This window comes from Aythya ferina (genome assembly GCF_964211825.1).
Source record: "Aythya ferina genome assembly, chromosome: 3".
In the NCBI taxonomy this organism is placed as follows: Eukaryota; Metazoa; Chordata; class Aves; order Anseriformes; family Anatidae; genus Aythya; species Aythya ferina.
The window spans coordinates 2,462,635-2,474,703 of record NC_140298.1 but is presented as its reverse complement, the minus strand read 5'-3'; the positions used below and the strand labels follow the sequence as shown (position 1 = coordinate 2,474,703).

The 12,069-nt window shown below is 42.4% G+C and overlaps 1 long non-coding RNA gene across 2 annotated transcripts in view; it reads left to right on the top strand.

The window, feature by feature from the left end:
* The window catches only part of LOC311434149, a 33,867-nt gene extending 22,011 nt beyond the window's left edge, over window positions 1–11,856 (top strand). The window contains exons 2-4 of one of the 2 annotated variants that reach the window (XR_014691290.1): window positions 4,605–4,812; window positions 5,269–5,379; window positions 8,049–11,856. This is a non-coding gene — a long non-coding RNA (uncharacterized lncRNA). Of the gene's footprint in view, window positions 1–4,604; window positions 5,380–8,048 lie in introns of both variants that reach the window. The other variant, XR_014691291.1, reaches the window with a different exon arrangement.
* Window positions 11,857–12,069: the final 213 nt, after the last annotated feature.

Below are 12,069 nucleotides of genomic sequence, written 5' to 3'. Positions count from 1 at the left end.
AAAGTCCTACAAACATACATTTGGATGCCTGAACAGTTCAAACCAAAGCAATCGTTATGTAGCATCCATCCATTTGCGCTGCGCCTCCTCCAGAGCAGGATTTCAGTGCCTCCTCCAGGCTGCAATTCCGCGTGCGCTGAGTGGCAGCAAGAACAATGGGCGTGCCACAAATGACTGAGCAAGAAGAGGGGTTACAAGAATTTAGCCCCCGTGGTTTTAACTCTTATGTCACCAATGGAAAACAGTTTATGTAACGCAGAAGAAACACAAAGAAACCAAATTCTCAGTTGTGTCGTGTTTTGTAGCCACCCATACAAAAATCAACAGCAGAGATATGCCCTCTGGCTCTTGTGCCTACTCCTTCAGCCACAAGTTTTCCTCCACTACCACAGATATGCAAGAGACGAGAAAGTTTGGTCATGTCTGCATTCGTCTGGAGCTTTGTTTGGGACTTTCTGTATCACCTGATGCCTTCTTTTGTCCAGCAAATACTGTTGAACTGGCAGAGCAAATATAATCGGACCACCTGCTAAGCCTGCCCCTAGTTTGTTCCAGTAGCAGGCAGTTTTTTCAGAGGATTTTCTGAACTGCTCCCCTGCCAGCATGCTGCAAGGCTGCACTTTGCGTGGGATCTCTCCCAGAGCAAAACCAACATCTCTGCAGCAGCAATGGTACAGGCTGTATTGTTTGGGCCTCACGGTTTCACTGCGCAAGGTAAGGAAAGCAACGCAACCCTGCAAGAACATCTGCTCCAAAGACACATCCTGGGAGGGCTCATGCAAGACAAGGACTTCACCGGGAACTACCAGCGGCCCCCTACAGCCTGAGGCCCCTGTCTCTCCATCTTGCTGCAGAAGAGCGCTGCCGGAGAGCCTCAGGGAGAGGACACAAAGCACACACGACTGCTGTGCCCGGTCTGAAGCCACCTAATGCAAAGTGCAACACGGGCTGCGGAGTCGTGTCTGGGGCAGGGCGATGGTGGCCTTCACTAAGATACTGGGAGCAGAGCATTGCCGTACAACCTGCAGGGAAAAGGAGCAGTTGGTTCTCCTTGTTTCAGTATTTTGCTGTTGCAGCAAACTGTGATGAAACAAAGTGAATGATCTTGCTTATCATCTTCTGTAGGCAATCAGCTCTAGGAAACATGCTTATACTTCACCCTTCAGAAAACTTGCTTATGGCTTTTCTCTCAACATTACTTTTCTTCTTACAACTTCACCAGATGTCTCCAGTACATCCAACTTGTTCTTCTATTCTTGTCTGCTCTTGTGTGCAGTTCCTGCATTTTATCTGTAAACATTTGTGATTCCAGTTACTAACCGTGTCCTTCAGATTCGCTGGCACAGCTCCATACTGCCCAAACACAAGAGCAGGATTTGGTTGTAGTTCTCTGCACAGTGGTGCTACCCTGGCTTGAAAGCACTGATCAGTAGAGTTACAGGAGCATGAAAGGAGGTAAGTGCAAGGAGCTGAAGAAACACGCACATCATTTTTAGAAGATTGACATAAATGGTTTTTTGCTCAGCAGTTAGAGTTGAATTTGCATTTTATTGTATTCCCTGTTACACAAAAAAAAAAGCCAAATAAGCAGTGGCTGAACCAGAACGAACAAGCTTGAGTTATGCTTTATCAGTTTACATGCAACTTGGGGCATGCCAAATATCACCAAATAAACCAGGTCTTAACTCAACAAGTGCCGTTGCTTAATAGGACTTCTCTCAAAGGAGATGCAAGGAGACCCTAACTGTTTTAATGACAGATCTTCACAGCACCAGTTGCTGTCTGTGGAATTTTGCCATTTTTTTCTTCTGTAAGGCATTCAGGGAAGAAACTTAGCTGACATGAATCCACTTGCAGGCCTAACCTGGATGGCTGTGAATTGGCTTAATCTCAGCTGGCAACTGTGAGCAGTTAATAATTCTCTCACAGTGGTACCTGGGATTATGCTAAACACAGCAATTTCTTTGCTCTAATGGATTAATAGACCGGCATGGCACCTAAATTACAGAGCCAAGACGTACCGCTGCAGTGCACAACACCCGAACAAACCATGCGCACAGGATTCCCCCCGCGGCTCACGCCAGTCGAGCACGCTGAGCTCCAGAGCTTGCCACGATGCCTCCTGCCCCCCCGGCTCTGCAGCAGCAGCACAATCGTGGTGCCAACAGGGTTAGCGCGTTCTGCTGGTTTCACATCACATTTCAACACCGCTGAAAAGTTGACTTGCAAAAACACCTTGTGAAAACACTGCTCTAGCACCAAACGGCAGGGCAGATGGTAGCTTTTCTGCATTTTAATCCTTCTCATCTGAGGTTTTTAAGATAAACAAGGTTCTGTGCCCAGACCTTTCCCTTCCTCCCTGTCTTGTCACAAGTTCAGCGATTAGTGTTACACCACAACCACCATCTACCTTGAATTTTCCATTACCCAAAACAATTGCAAACATTTTTTCCTGGGTTTATGACCTTAATAATGTGCCAACTCAAACCAGTCGGGATTCTGGTAACTTTTTTAAAGTTTAAGTTAACGTGCTGAAGAGGAACAAATGATGAAGAGTTCCCAGGAGTTGGACTCGATGATTGTTGTGGGTCCCTTCCTACTCAGATGTTGTATGATTCTCCGATCCTGTGATGGCCTGCCACTTCAAGAACACAGCTATCAGATCCGTGTCCATATTCATGGTAACATGGATTAACACAATGTTTGGGAAATAAGATGTACAATTACTTCTGTGTAACTCTTCTTCAGCTCTTTGCCTTAACACCAGAAGTTTAACTAGAGATAGCATTAGAAATAAGCAAATTAAAACAGTATCTTCTGTCTCTCGTTCAGCCACATCAATTTATGAAGTCACCACAGTTTCATGATAAGGTGATCACTGACTCTGGGTGGCTACCAAGATCATTAGTTAGCTATCAAGTAATCAAGTGTAAATCTGGTTATGCTGAAGCACATATTTAGCATTGTGGAAAGCTAAGACCCTCCTTGCTACCAAATGCCACTCATATATTTCTCTTAAACTGTCAAACAAATATGTGACCTCCTTAGCCATAATTATAATATTGTTATCCATGTTTGCAGTGCTTGCAACTTGAGCACTTACAGCCTCATTCAAAGATGAAGAAATCAATGCAAGACTCCCATTAATGCTAGATGGCTTTAGATCAGCCTATGGATACCCAGCAGGAAGGAATTTTATACAGAGCCAGTGCACATAAAATAGTTATATTCGTTTCACTACATCTTAATGGCTGAGAGCTCCAGTTGGCTGATCTTTAGAGACTTTTTTCCTAGGTTTTATTTACATGTGTGATTCTAAGGAGCATCTGTAGTCTGCCAAAATCTGTTCATGTTACGCTAAGGATCAAAGGATCCTGATAAAGGATGTTTCACTCTGATATACAGAAGTTGGTGCTGAGCAAAACAGGTGTGAGACAACTTCTTTTTTGCCTTGAAAACTTTAGAAGAAAATCATTCTGAGATAAAAGTGAGCTGTCTAAAACAGCCCTGGTGAAGTGATGATTTTTCTATCTCAGTAACTGCTAACAGAAGTACCTCTGATGTAGAAGTGTAGAGTTTGTTCATTGTGTTTATGCAGAGTTAGTTATCACTCTCATTAGTCAACAGATGTTACTGACGTGGTTTGTTTTTCCCTGGAAAATGTTCTCTAAATTCCCGTATTCACTGTTAGCAATTTCCAACCACCTTTCACTGCTCTGTACACTGAAAATTATTTTTCTTCCACACTCCAAGTCCAATTTAACAAAAGCATCCAGATCACTGTGGGACACAGATTGCAGAATATTTTCACAGACAGATCTAATAGATTGCATGGCATTTGTGCCATAGAAGCAATAATTAGATTATTCCCAAATTACTAATAATTAGATTACTTTGTTACGGTTTAGGCCTGTACAGAAATACAAAACACAACTGCCTCCAGAATCTTTGACTGCACTTTTTCAAACACAGTGGATGGAAGCAGAAATCTTGATGTCTGAGGGCTGTGATGACCATATTCTGCTTATGTTGTGTGTTATTTTCTCTCAGTACAGTAAGGTCAACAGCAGATGGGCAGACACATCTGGCTCATACACACCCAATGCAAATATACAGGCCAGCTATCAAGACTCAGGGCTGAAACTAAATTCTTCCTTTCATATGTGGTGTTGGTTCAAGATCCAGAAAACATATGAGAAGTATGATACTAGCACCAGTCTCTAGTTCTTGTTGCTGAAATTCTGCATGCAAAAAGCGCACACAAACTGGCACAAGGTTAGAGTTTCTCATGAATTTCACTTACTGAATTTGTGGACTCACCCTGCTGAGAGTCTACATCATTTCCTGGGTTTTGGAGAGGCAGAACACTTGCTGACTTGCTTTCTCGAGCTATTCAACCATCGCACAATGGTTCTGAATAAAGAAAAACTTGTAGATGCATATGGCTTGCTATCAGTGTTATTTAAAGTCTTCTTGGCAATATTTGTTTTTAGTAATTCTTAGATAAACCATTGTTGTGCTCATGGAAAGTTAGTTCTGTCTTCCCTAAAAAAAAATGAGTAGTGAAATTAAGCAGTTTTGTTTTTGTTTTTTTTTCTTCCTAGTACACTGGCCTTGTTGAGCCTCAGCATTTGAAGATTAAAATTAACAAAAAAGGCATTAAGTGGAGACACTGCAATTGAAAAATTTCGGATGTAACCAAAGCCACTGCAGAGTTTTTGATGTCGCAGATACTGCATCAGGAACTGATTGGATAATAATCAGTCACCATCAGTTCCTAATGCATTGCCTTCAGCATCTAAACAAGCATCTGTGAGTTTCTAACACGAATAGCTGTAATATTGTAATGATTAGATATTTTGCAAAATGTCCACCCACCAAAAACTTGATAGCTCTGTCACAAAATCATAGTATGATGATAAGTGTAAGAAGGAAAGCTAAACTGTTCAATGGGACACCTCGCTCCCTTTCAGATCATGGCAGTGCATTACAACTGGATTGGGAGGGGAAAAAAAATGAAGGAAAAGACGATTGCTCTTGCCTGAGGTGGTTAACTCAACAATGGATTTCTCTTCATAAAGGATTTGTGAGACATACCTAAATTATAGGCATTGTTAATGACAATAGCCACTCATTTCAACATACTGCAAAATCATTTACAATCTGTTACATGTTTTTATAGTATATGCACTTAAAATATGCATACTAATTTATACACAAGAATGGAAAAGTATAGAGAAAGGAATCTTTTCTTCACTGATGACACAGAGGCCAGACTGAACTGGAACACAGAGAAGGACAGCATGCAATGGCAATGCCCAGCAATTCACTCGGGAACTGAATGAGGCATGTCCAATGTCAGGAGCACACGATATCTGGGTAAGTAGAAGACAACTTACAGAATATATGTATTTGACAGATCTTCCAAGTTCTTTGAGTTTTTACATCTCCAAAAATGATTTGAGCCTTGATTTAGATCTCACCTGAAGGACACAGTCATCATCATCACAATTTCAATCTGGAGAACAATTTCGTAGCTAGGTACTGGCTCAGAGGAAAGCATCTGGGCCTTCCAGTACGTCTGTGGATATGCTGAATGCCTCATAGCTCTATCCTGAGCATATCTTATCCCAGGTGAATTTGTGCTCACCAATCTACAGCAGAAGTCTGGATAAACCGAATCAGGAAGATGTACAGTGGGATATCACAACTACCAGTGAATTTATTTGCAAGGGTTTCTCAGAAAAATAACCAGCAAATCATATCTGCACTCTGCCAGAAAACATCACCTCCACAGTTCTCTGAGTGGAAAATGGATGCCTAAGAACTTAATTCCGATACAACCAGAGTCATCTGGCACTGTTTATTCATTATTAGTATTCAGACCGGAAGTTCAAAAATGGTAACTACAATCTCCTGGCTGTTTCCTCATCAGTTTTACCCATTTCTTCCACACAGAGCTTAGGCTGGCCACAAACTTTGGAAAAGAACAGGGATCTGGAACCGATCTCCATCCCACAAATTGTAGGCTTTCTTAACCAAAGGTTTCTTTTATTGTATTACACTGGTAGGAAGCAAAATCCATATTCAAATCCTCAGTCCAGAATCCATGTCTTCGGAGATCAGAAGTTCTGGCACGGGTCCACAGGTTAAATCCTCGGAGTGAACCATCCCAGTGAGAAGGCAATTTGCATAGCACAAAAGCCATCTAAAGGCACCGCTGTGCATGCAGAGGCACGGAGCGCTCTCTGAAAGGCAGGAAACGTGGCTTGTGGCAAGAGTAATTTTAGGAGCGAGACACAAAGCCTGAGTAAGCAGATGTTGTCTGCAAGGTCAGAAAGGTAAGTGCCAGCTTCACAACACTGTGGTTTATGCAGTGACACTGAATTTATTCCAGCCCCTCTGGGGAATCAACAGCACCTGTGTTGGTTTGCATCTGTGATCAGATTAAACTGTGACCTACAATTCCCTCCCTCCAAGCAAATCCCAGGTTCCTGCACGTGGGGATCCACGCTGTCTCCAGCTGGCACCGAGATTCTGATGGAACAGTTTGAAAGAAACCAAAGAGTTTCTTAGCCCTTCCTTCCCCTTCCTCGGAAAATATTTCACGCCTGTCAAGACTTAGAAACACTGGCCTTCCACTTTTTTTTCCTCTACTTTTGCCTGGTTATCTTTTTAAAAAAACATTTTTATTCAAAGGGAAATTTGTTATTTTATTTATTCTGACCTTTTCTAGTGCCAAAAATGTATCACATCATGCATGACCGAGTGGCATAGTCCCACAGGCCACATATACACAAAATGTGAGGAATAACTGTGGCAGAAACGAGCTAGCAATAAAAGGATTAAATAATTAATAGTAATAGCAAATAGTTATTTGTGTACTAAAGTATTTTATGAGAGAAAAGAGAGAGAAGAGAAGAGAAGAGAAGAGAAGAGAAGAGAAGAGAAGAGAAGAGAAGAGAAGAGAAGAGAAGAGAAGAGAAGAGAAGAGAAGAGAAGAGAAGAGAAGAGAAGAGAAGAGAAGAGAAGAGAAGAGAAGAGAAGAGAAGAGAAGAGAAGAGAAGAGAAGAGAAGAGAAGAGAAGAGAAGAGAAGAGAAGAGAAGAGAAGAGAAGAGAAGAGAAGAGAAGAGAAGAGAAGAGGAGTCCCACTCATCATGTTCTTTGATTCCACATTCTTATTTCTGCAGGGGCCTGGATGCAAGAGATGTTAGGACCTGGCCAGCTGGCAATGTGTGGACAGATTCACTCCCTAAATTCAATAGGATTGAGCGCTCTGCAGTTAGCACTGGCTGGTGCCACTTGCCCCCTGGTCTCATGGCACACAGTTGCAGTCCTCCCCTCTCAAAGCACAAGACTCCCATTTAGGCAGAGGCCAGGTCAATCCTAACCAACAAAAGCACGTCCTTCTCAGAAGTGATTGTAGCCATAAAGCACAGAGTTAGTTTTCTTCATTCCACAGGAGCCGTTTTACTTTTACTTTTCTTTGGTCAGTCTTTAACAAAAAAAATAATAATAATAACAAGCACTGACCTTCAGTTACAGTAAAGGTGAATGTATTCTGTGAACCTAACAGCTTTGTGGGTAGCTAGGCACAAAGGAGGGAAGGGGGGCAAGCGAGAGACAGATCTCTTACAACAGAAGCTGCAAACCTTATTACTACTTTTAGGTTTGGTTTTAATTTACTAGATTTCAAGGTGATTCTGTCCCTTGACAACAGTTGAAGTTCTCTGCAGTCCAGTGCTTTTGGGCCTGTTAGATCCAGTTGCCTGTGCAGTGCAACATGCACTTAATTAAACTATGGGCTCCACAGTACAGGGAGTGGGGCTGGCAGCTCTGGGCCTCTGCTTTGGACCCAATTAACCACCAAGGAATTAGCACAACATTATAGGTATCGTCAGATCCTGCTCAGCCTAAATAGAAATGCTGTGAGAGCAAATGGGTGGGAAGACTGAAGGGAGCTGATGTCATTGAGTTCACAGTGTAATCTAATTCTAGATTGTTTCAGGCCTCCCATCTCATCCTCTTCTTTTCTTCCTGTTTCTAGGAAAGAAAATAGCCTCCACCCTGCTAATGATCCCTCAGGGGAGGCAGCGTCAAGAGGCAACACTTGTTGCAGCAGAGAAAAGCCACGGCTGCTGCTGTGGCAGCACGCAACATCAGCCTAGGGAGTATCTGCAGCCTACAGACATCAACTCATCTCGGTGGGTGAGGAAAGAAGCCTCCCCCCACAGGAGCTCAGCTGCTCCAGGGAGGGAGGGGAGCAGCTTTTCAGTGAAAGCAAACCACTGAACTTCCCAGAACCCCAATAATGTCCGTGCATTCTTCAGGGGGGATCTGCAGAAAGACAGGAACAACCCAGATGGAAAGACACAGAGCTGGAAACATCCTTTGAATGTGGCATCTCACAAACAAAGCACAGGGCAGAGGGTTTAAGAAGCCCTCGTTCAGCTTCCCTACCAGCAGGCAGTGATGGGTTCCTCTCTGCTTTTTCTTTGCCTCCTTGCCGAATGCTTAGGGCCAGCCTCTGAGCTCCCTCACTGAAGCCACTGGGAACAGGTAAGGAGGCAAAAGGGGGACACTTATTCCTATCCCATGATCGGTTTATTCTCCTCTTTCGCACTTCTGACGCAGTTCAGCTACTGTGAAATCAGTCTGCAGGGACAGCCCCCAAAAATGGCACTAACTGTACTCCCATTTCCCTTTTTCCCACTGCCCAGAGCGCAGCCAGCCTTGCCCTGGACAAGCTTTGCCCTCCCGTGGGAAGCAGCACTTCCACTGCTCGCACCCGCTCCCCAGCTCAGCCTCTGCAGTGAGCACAGGTAATGCTCCACCGGGTCTGATACCCACAGAGCACCGCGTCCGTTTGTGACACAAAATATGGGAGAACAATGACGAGATAAGATGGAGGAAGTTTTTGATAAGTTATTAATGAAGTACTAACATGCTGAATCTCCCACTCTGCTCTCACTGCTTCTGAGAGGCAATAAAATCCATGATGGTATTTCCAAGGAATCTACACACACAGAAAACTCTTCTGGGCCAGGCCTCCCCTCCAGTATAAATGGCCATAATGGCATCAGACCAAAGATCCATCCAATTCCCATGGCAATAACTAAAAGAAGGTGCCAGAACAAGGTAAGCACAGGGATACTTTCCCAAAAGCTCTTCCAGGCTCCAACAGTTTGTGGCTCATGAACTCCCTGAAACATATGTTCCTATACATTTAGCATCCCTAACAAATCTATTTGTCACCAACCCGTCCTGCACACCCTTGAGCTGCAGCATCCATAATAACTGAGGCAAGGAGCTCCAGCTTAACTACGCACCATCTGAAGAATGACTTCTTTTTGTACCTCCGCTCAGTAGAGCTTCTTCCTTCAAGCTTTCCTTTGTATGAAAAGCTGGCAGCTGAGTATGCATGGAAAACACTGGTTGTTCCAAAAAAAAAATATATATATATATGTTTAAATTGTACTATGCTATTCCACAATTCCTCCTAGAAGTGGGAGAAAGAACAAAGAAGGGAAAAAAATATATATATAGGGAAAAAAAACTGAGCAACAAGGAAAGAAAAGAAGGTGAATATCTGCGGTGAAACAGGTCATTGCATCAAAAAGAGAATCTGTAATTCCTGCTTTAAGGACACAAAGAAGTCTTCCAGACAAGTTTAGACATCTTTTGAGTTTCTGCCCAAGTATCTAAGCAAGTAGAGAGATGTTTTAAATGACCAGCCCCCCTCTCTCCTGACTGCATACTTGGAGATGTTTAGATGCCATATTTATTCCATCAGGCTCATGCAATGAGTTACACCCAAGCAATGTGCTCCAGAGATGCCCATCTCGGACAGCAGGGTATGACTAACTAGCACGGAGGTCTATGGTCTCCCCAGTTTTGGTCAATCCACCTCCCTCTTGGACCATATCTCAGCACAGACAGGGAAGACGCACAAAGCTGTCCACCCTCCTGGACGACTCTACAGTCCTGATGGCGCAACAGCTCGGGGCACACGCTGCGGTTAGCCACCCACACGCATAGGTTAATGCACTTTTTGATGATTCATAAACCCAGATCCAACAGCAGAATCGAGTCTTTTGTTCATTATTTTGGAATGAAACATCAGCTAACATTTTTTACAGATGACTGTCAAGGCAAAATTCTGGACCGAAGAGTCCTGCTTATCTAAAGTGAATTTCAGCTACACCCTTTAAGGCAAAGCCATGTCTATTAAAAGAAATAAAGAAAATCCCCAAATCATAATCCTGGAACATTCAGCCAGATTCTGTACTCTGCACAGTCCGTTGTCTAGATTTTGCAGGTATCCTCTTTACAGCAAATGCTATTACTGTGCTACATAATCCCTACTCACTGTGGACTAGTTAAGGATGGATTTGTATAGTCTTAACTGCAAATTCTTTTGCTTTGGGGTGTTCTTGCTGAGCCTTCAATAATACAGCTTTGAAGTTTAATTATTGTCTTAACAGTTACAGCTATTATACTTGAGATATATGTAAGATGAGTAATAAGCTTGTACAGGAAGAGTTAAGTTTAATCAAAAAAGGAAAAAAATCACTAAAGTTTTATTCATCAATAGCTTTGACAAAATTGATTTTAGCATCATACACATCAAGTCCAATTTTCAAAACACTGCAGATCTACTCTCTCACTCCTTCCAGCAAACCCTATTCAATCACTAATTATGAAAGAGAGGAAGATTTGCCAATCAAAGCTGGGGAAGCGGGCCGGGGGGGCACGAAGATTCACAACTGACAGTTGGCTTTACTACTAATATAATGGGGAAACCACACACAGAGCAGCCACCCAGAAGATGACTGCCCACAACATTTTGAAGAAGGAGTCACATCAGAAGAGAAGATGGCCACAGAAGATTATGTTGGCACACACCCGAACTAGTCTAATGCACAGAACTAGAATGAGAGACACTACAGACACACAAAAAAACCTGCTCTCACACTAAGATACATTACCATGCTCCCTTATTTACCAAAGAGGAAAGATTAACAACCTATGTTTCAGCTATGAGAGAACAGAACTTTATGAAGAAGGCATTCCTCTAAGATCAATCATTTTCTTTGACCTCCCCACAATACTGCAACACCCCCACAGCCATGCTGCTCTTACTTGCAAAAAGAACAGCAAGAGGACACTGAAAACATGGATCCAATGAGGAATCCTCTTTTCTATCTTTACTGCTGTTTGCCTGATGACACAGGCAAAGTTTTAGGTAATGTGCATATGATAATGTCTGGATGTGGATGTACACAGCTGCAACAGCCCCTTTGCATGGTTGGCAATGCGAAGCATAAACATATTGTGGCACACACCTTATGTAGTCAACAATAAATACAAAACGATATGTTTAGACTCCAGTTCTGCAGCTGTGTTTTCTCAGGCACCCACCTATATTCAGAAAGCATCATTTGCCCAGTAAGTACATACTATCAAACAGGACTACAGAATTCATTTTCTCTACTACATTTACTAAAATAGAAGAAAGCAATTTTGATAACATAGGACATTACTTTTTCCTTGGGCACAGCAGGTGCTACAAGATGGAGAGACACATTTTGTGTTTTAAGTAATAGGAATGTTATTCCAGTGAAAAAAGTGATGGTTACTGGGTCAAAAGCCTTGGACTCTGGAAGGTGTTTTTCAGATATAAATAATATCCCATTTTGAAAAACTTCATACTCCTTCAATAATCTTCTCTTTTTTTCCCAACCCATTCTGACAGCCATATAATTTCTATATATAATATTTTCTACTGATTCATATCAATTTATGCTACTTATGAACACCTATGTTTATCACTATATAAATAAAAAACAATGTTGAAAGAATTTTTAAGTTGTGAAGTCCAGCCTCCAAACATCATGAAGGTGCAGGATTCAACTTGCACATTATTACACAATTTACAGGGAAAAAAAAAAGTTGTTTCTACCTCTTCATGGTTTCCACAGAATATGAAGGGAAAAGATGTCAAGAATATACGTGATCCCTTGATCCAAACAGTCACTGTAATACAATGCATGCTGGTCATAAGAAAA